The sequence below is a fragment of the Diadema antillarum genome, unplaced genomic scaffold (genome assembly GCF_040938485.1).
Source record: "Diadema antillarum isolate AM-2024a unplaced genomic scaffold, OU_Dant_1.0 seq00000212_RagTag, whole genome shotgun sequence".
NCBI classification, from domain to species: domain Eukaryota; kingdom Metazoa; phylum Echinodermata; class Echinoidea; order Diadematoida; family Diadematidae; genus Diadema; species Diadema antillarum.
In genome coordinates, this window is record NW_027271268.1 from 635,831 (window position 1) to 643,187 (window position 7,357).

The window sequence follows — 7,357 nt, forward strand, 5'->3', positions numbered from 1 at the left end:
ATAATTATAACACACGTCAAAGAAACCTCTTCCATCGTCCTCATGTAAGGACTAGGGTTTCCTTGAATTCATTCCGAACCACTTGAGTGGAACCAATTACCTGTTGACATTAGGAACAGTACAACATTTTCTAGGTTCAAGTCTAGTGGAAAAACAAAAATATCTATTAGACAATTTGAAATGAATTTGTTAGAATACATGTTAAACATTTATTTGATGTTATGTAGATTGGCCAGCCTACTTTAGTTTTGAGTGCTCTGTGTGGTGTGGTTGTGTATGGGGGTGTGAGGGTGTGAGTGTGTGTGTGTGTGTGTTAGTGTGTTTATGGTATCCTTTTTAATGTAGGTTTTTTGTTGTTGTTGCCATTGTATATACATTGTGATTGTTCTGATATATACTTGCCATGTCGTAGTGTTAGTGTGTGAACTTACGTGGTACCTTGGTCTGCTGTCGGTGGTTTCAGTGACTGATCTGAATGTTCTCTCAACTGATTATTATGATGGGGAATGTCACTTCACATCATTGGCGGTTGGCCTTTGTGCTGCTGAGTCCGACCTTATTTGTACCTTGCATAGGGCCCCACTCACAAGCCTTGCTTCTTTCGGGGTCCGAAAAACCATGTAAATTTTTGTATTAAAGCGATTTGTGTTATCTTGTTATATATGTTTGGTTTTTGAATAAATTGACATTCATTTATTCATTCATTTATTCTGAAAGAAAATAAAAGTAGGTCAAAAAAGCGAGGTCGTTGTTCACGTCTGAAAAAAATAAACTGTCTGGTCATAATCATAAAATTGTAAGAAATTGTACACTCTTTTGTAACGTTATTCAAACTTTCAACTTGTGTTATGAGCACATATTTTCTATTTCAACTACGCCTATATAATATTATTATTGTGAACTAAATGTTTAGTTTAGTTATCATGTCATTAAGCATTACAACTTTTTGCCCCTATAGTCTATATATATATATATATATATATATGAAGAGTTTCTTTTCAAAAACCGATAATTCCATATTTGCCAAATGGAGATAATTACGATTAAAGGTCAAGAAAAATACAGAGAATAATAAGAACATTTTTGCTTCTTTTAACCTTAACTTAGAAAATATACCTTTTTATGTAGTGACCAATATATCATTTAAAAGGTATTATTTTGTACTTTTTGACAGAGATCGTACTTCAAAATCTTCAAAAATGGACTTATCGGTTTTTGCAAACAAATCCTTCATATATCGGCCGTAATAAGGCAAAACAACGTAACTCAGAATATCATGTTCTGAGAAAAACGAGTTTGAAAATGCAATTGGTTCCCATTTTTGCGTCATACAAGTAAAACACATTTGAAGCAGCGAAGTTTCTAAGGCATTAATAAAGAATATCTCGGGAAAATTTCAGAAAAATAGGACTTCCCGTTTTAGAGTAATTGCAATGTTTAGAATAGATACAGCACTTTACCGAATCACAACACTGTGCTGATGAGTAATTCTAGTTTGCCAAAAGAGCGTATCCTCACTTACGTTGTGCGAGAATCCTCACGCGGCAACATATCAATTAGGCAAAAGAACGTATCCTGACTTACGGCGCGTAAGCATTCTCCCGCGAAGCCACTTCAGTATGCCAAAAGAACGTATCTTGACTTACAAATATCTGCGCCTCAACCCTTTCATCAATGTAATTAGGCAGAATGACGTATCCCGACTCAATGGCAACAATCTCTATCATTTATTTACTTTGACAATTTTGTTAACTGGATGATAAAAGTCCCGTAATATGTTTTTAAACATAAGAATAGTAAAACACAGTGCAATCGAACATTTTCATTTTTTTTTTCTGGAAACTTACCGAGTATATACTAAAATGTAATTAGTTGTTATCTACCAATTACCGTAAATTTTTGTTTTACTTCATTTGCATATACAGTTTACAGTTTACTGAGATGTCCCTTTTTTTATTATCTTTAAGTGTATTTTTTTATCCCTTGATGTAATATTTTTCATTGGGAACATAATTATATTTGGTTTATCATTCATTTTGATTTAACAAAAACATGGATTTGGATTAACATTCACAACTAAACTACGAGTTTGGGTAAAGTCTGTAAAATGGATTTCATTACACTTCTTATGCCATGTGATACAATTAAGATGAACTTGAAATATGTATAATCTTTAGCATGACAATGCATGAGTGGCAGCTATTATGACTGTATGAGAACTGGCAAAAAAAAATAAAATGGGTATAAAAAAGAATTGTATAGACATCTGTACATACACTTCGTTTCAAAGACACATACACGCATTTAATGTGTTAATATTGAGACTCCTATTTTATTTTCTATCTTTTCTTTTATTTATTGAACGATTTCCATTGAGATGAAAGGATTTGAACAGAAAGAATGATATTGTGTACTTTGTTTATCGCTATAAGTTGTTAATGTTTGGTTGATTGCATGAATTGTATCCGTAAGATTAAAACTTCTAATGATAATATGGCTCAATTCTTTGAACAACAACCATAATAACAATGATTTATCAGGTAATTATGAATCCAGGTTTTAATGTTGTTAGGTGTAACTTGACCACACACACACACACACACACACACGCATGCACACACACACAACCAAGCAAGTACAAAAACACACAAAACACACAAAACACACACACACACACACACACACACACCGCAGACTTGTCATAGGTGCAAACATTCTCTCAGTAGAATAACTTTGAGATAGACATGACAGAAACGTAGATGCAGAGACTAATTTACATCTTCTGAAAGGTTTATAGGGAAAAATGTGTGTACATCTGTTTCTCAAAGACAACAGCATTACATAAATCATTCGATTATTTGCAAGTCTTAAAAATATGAAATAGATATCTACACTTTCTTTTTACAATTAAAGACAGAGTTTGATATGCCATTATGCTTTTATCACATTGAAAGCAAATCAGCAGTAACTAAACATTATCATGATGGTAAATAAGAAATAGAAAAAAATGTATTGTACTTCCCGAGTAAAGTAGCTTACATACGTACCACAGTTGAACAAAATCCTGAGAACAAAATTTTCAATTTCAATAGAACAGAACATAATTGTGTTTTCTTTTTTTTTTCTGGAGATTAGCTATACTATTACAATATCAGACCTTCGCATCAATTTTTACCTTGGAAGATCAGAACATCTACAAATTACAAATTATAAATAGCACACATAACATTTTAAATCCTTACTGTTGTTGAAGAGTAGTAAGAAGTAAATACTTGGGTAAATAACAATTATTAGGCAGCTGAAACGAAGGGAAAATTTGCAACAGTATTCACTTTAAACATATTTCAATAAACGTCTTATCACAACAGCGATTTGCTGTGCTGCAATACATCTGCGTTGTCTGAGAGCTCCCGGAGGGATTAGGCTCAAAATAAATCAAAATTATGCAGGAAATAAGATTTCTATTTCCCTGGTTTTCTGAAATATGTTGACATGTTTCAATCGACATGATATTGATTTTGAGGGAAAGCATTTACAACAATATTTGATATGAACAAGTGATAGTTTTACCTAAGTTGATAGTCATCATTTCAAAGGGCAATGAGCCCTCATCATATTTTTTTTTCGAAATAGAATCTTTAGTTTCAAATCAATAAAAAAAAATCTTTCTTGTGCCTTCATAACGTGAAAATAGTCATTAACACTTCACAGTTGAGTTTTTCGAGTTCTTAATTTAACTGTGAAAAATTTACCTGATCCTATTTAAACAATCCGAGTGTTATTATTTTTCTTCTAGAGTTGAATCCACTCCATCTTTCATGAGATTCTGACGGGCGTCCACAGCTGTTCTGAAATTTGTCCAGTTGCTCTTTTCTCTGCTTTTGAACTGCTCGGTAGACCACTGCAGGAAAATGTAAAAGAAACGGAGGAGAATAATTAACACAAAATAAGGCACTCTGCATTTTCCATAAAAGACAGCTAGTGAATGTCAACTCTGCTTTAGTTATATTATGTGATTAAATTCTTCATGAGACATGGTTGTGTGTAACAAATCCTCTCTCACAGACCCCCCCCCCCCTCTAAAAAAGGCAAAGAAAATGAGAATGAGTATTTATGAAACACACTCACAATATCTATTATTCAACATCATACAAATAATCCCTAGAGGATGTACAAGGCTGTGTGTTTGTTTTGAGAGAGAATGGTGATTATTTCATCAGTTTTCATTTAATATTATCATTTTTTATCGCTAAGGAATGAACTGTGAAATGTGGTATTCTCAAATTATCAGAAAGTCATCATCATGGATTCTGCCTTCTTTTCTTTTTTTTTAATAATTTGTCCAAATGCCGGCTTGTGTCGCAGTGATAATGACAAAGGTTGGGTTCATTTCTTCCCCCATCTTCTACTTTTTTTTGTATGAATTAATAGGTGATTATTCAACTTGTACCTTTTATTGACCTTGATACACTGCATTCCTTTTCTGTGCTGGTTTAGGCTGGCGGTTGCTGTGGACACTGAAAAAAGAGACAAGGAAATAATATGTATTTCAACACGAATGTTAATATCATCTAAAGTAGACGACTGGATCTTAATATTTGAACTTTCCATAGTATTTAAAACCACCTAACTTAAGAATAAATGTTTGAATTCCATGAGCTTTTGCCATCAACATTTCTATGGGGGAGGGGTGGAACTTATAGCATGTATAGGATCTACCATGGCTACAATGCATCATATTGTATCGAAATGAAAAAAAAAATGTTTTAAAGAATATGTACAGCTGACTAAAGTTGCACAAAGAATTTTAAAAAAAATTAAGTCAGGCCTCCATAATGAGCAGGTACAAAGTACCATTAAATATTACTTTATTTGTGAGGCTAATTTTAGTGGGTAGATTCCTGTATGTATGAAAACGCCACAATCACATTCTTCATCCTTTCAAGGAATAACAAACAAGATCTAAGACTACTTGTGATTAACCAAAGATGTATACCAAACATTATCTTTTGTCCTTACTTTTCTTGCCAAAGTAATGATGTTAATGACATTATTAGAACATATCGTCTGCCATCAGTTCATGTTGCCACTGAAGACTAAATGGAATTCATCAGTATCAAGCTTTATCGTCATTTGCTTGAAGTCGAGTCTACTGTTTACTATAAAGCTGTTACTTTTTTATACTTTTAGACGAAAACTGAATTTAAGGTAGACGACGTCAAGTCGAATGATGTCAATGATCATAACAGTATACTGGGGTCCACTTAATTTATTTGCGCATAGGTAAATTTCTTTTGAGAGTCACTACTTGATCTACTAGACCACTAGTATAGTGCGAGTATCCTACATTTACATAGTCCTTATTACATTAGAACCACACCAATGAGCCACGTTTTGCCAAGCCCACCGAAAGGAAAGGCTGTCATACTCATAGCTCTAAGTTTGCTCTTTATGTTCATAGCTTGCTGTGATTTTGTTTATTTTCTTTTTACTCATCGTTTTCTTAAATAATAGTGAAAACTATCATCAAATTACTGGACCCTACTAGCATAGCGTACTGTCGTCCACTCTGTACAGCCCAATCGCCGTACTTCGCACGGCATCTGCTCGGGCTAGATCAAACTTAGACCTGACAAAAAAATAAATAAAACTTACCGGTGTTACCGCTAATTTTCTTTGTGGTGGCATTAACTGGTCAGGAGAATGTCCATTCCATGGCTGCAAAACAGAACAATGGGCATGACTTTATGGTTCACACTGCAGCTAAGCTTGCCTGCCAGTCAACCAGAGAGTACTCTGCTGCACCCAGCTGCTGCCAGCTGTTGTCGAGACCGGCGCGGCAGCAGCGGCGGCACTACATTCACTGCCGCGGCTGAAATGGATCTGCAGCACGTAGCCGTAGGTATTACACATAGAGTTATGCAGCGTAGCGTGTGTTGTGATGGCCACGATGTTGATACGTTGTTTTGCCGTCCTGACTGTAGCGCGTATGGCCCTGATTTTATACAGCAAAGCGCTGTATGATGACATACGTTCTTTTGGCGTCGCAATTTCTTTCTTTTTCCTTGAGAAACCACCATGAAAAAACAGTGTATGTAAAGATACGTTCATTTGCCGTAACAGCGAAAATGCTTTCTTTGTCATTTTTATACGTATCTCAGGTTACGTTGTTTTGCCTAGCTGGAAACGGCAAAGTTGTGAAAAAAGTGTGTGAGATACGCTTTTTATCTCTGAAATGGTAAACATTTGAGAATTGAGACATTCACCATTAAAAAGAACGCATTTTATTTAGGAGCCATATGCTCATAACTCAAAATGTCCAAATTTTGAGTTACGTTCCTTTGCCTTATCACGGCCGATATATATATATATATATATATATATATACAAACGTGAAACGACAATATTGCAACTATATATATATATATATATATACATATATATATAGGAATAGGACAGTGGTAGACGTAGATAAAGGTTTTAGGACATTAGGAGTAGAGTAGGTAAGATTCGTATCATGGTTGTACCTTGAGTTACTCTCAGCTTTATTACATCTTGGAATGAGATACTACTTAGCCTTGCGGCCACAACTTAAAAATGATCAAAATCACGTCCATTTCATTTGTTTATTTTCGTCAAAAAGGCGACTTTAGGACGTCGTTCTTGTTTTCTTTACGAATATACGTTAGAAAGGTATGAATTGACGTGCAAACGACGTGTAAATGATGCTATTCTGACGTGACATCTTGTCTTCAAAATGGTAATTTACACGACATTAACAGTTCTCTTTATGACCACCAAATATGTGACAGTGCACCTCAAAACAAACAAAAAGTCGCCAGACATGAATTTTTAGTTAAGACCATATTCTGAAAGAGCAGATTTTAAGCTTTAAAATGATGTATAACTCAAATCAAATGGACTCTCCTAACCTATCTAAATATTGGAAAGAAAACACAAGCTCAGGAAAAGTGTGAACTGAGAAAAGAGGCTCTGAAGTACAGTGTCTATTCAAGTGCTGAATCTTTACCTAACCGTGCTGGCTGTGCGATGAATGGGACAAAAAACAGGAAGTAAACCACCAGAGTAACAACAATGAAGGGATTATCAGATTAAATTGAAATTGAGCATGCCTCATTAACACATTCTGTCCATAATTAATCCCAACGTTCAAAGCAGTAGCACTATCCTTTCAAAAGTTATTAGAGTTGAAAGTGAAAAGTGTGGACAAGGGTTTTTAGAAATGAAAGAAGGATTCTAAAGACACACGTAATCACACTATTCTACCAAAAATGTTCGAGATAAACTGCTAAAAACACACTTTCCTGCCCGTTTTATGATACCAAATTTTGGCATG

At 34.6% G+C, this 7,357-nt stretch overlaps 1 long non-coding RNA gene across 1 annotated transcript; it reads right to left on the reverse strand.

Annotated features, from left to right (window-relative positions):
• Nucleotides 1-3,589: 3,589 nt before the first annotated feature.
• LOC139729001 (uncharacterized) lies at nucleotides 3,590-5,790 on the reverse strand. Its single transcript, XR_011710847.1, has 3 exons — nucleotides 5,656-5,790; nucleotides 4,451-4,517; nucleotides 3,590-3,901 (listed from the first exon to the last, which is right to left on the reverse strand). It is a non-coding gene; the product is annotated as an uncharacterized lncRNA (long non-coding RNA).
• Nucleotides 5,791-7,357: the final 1,567 nt, after the last annotated feature.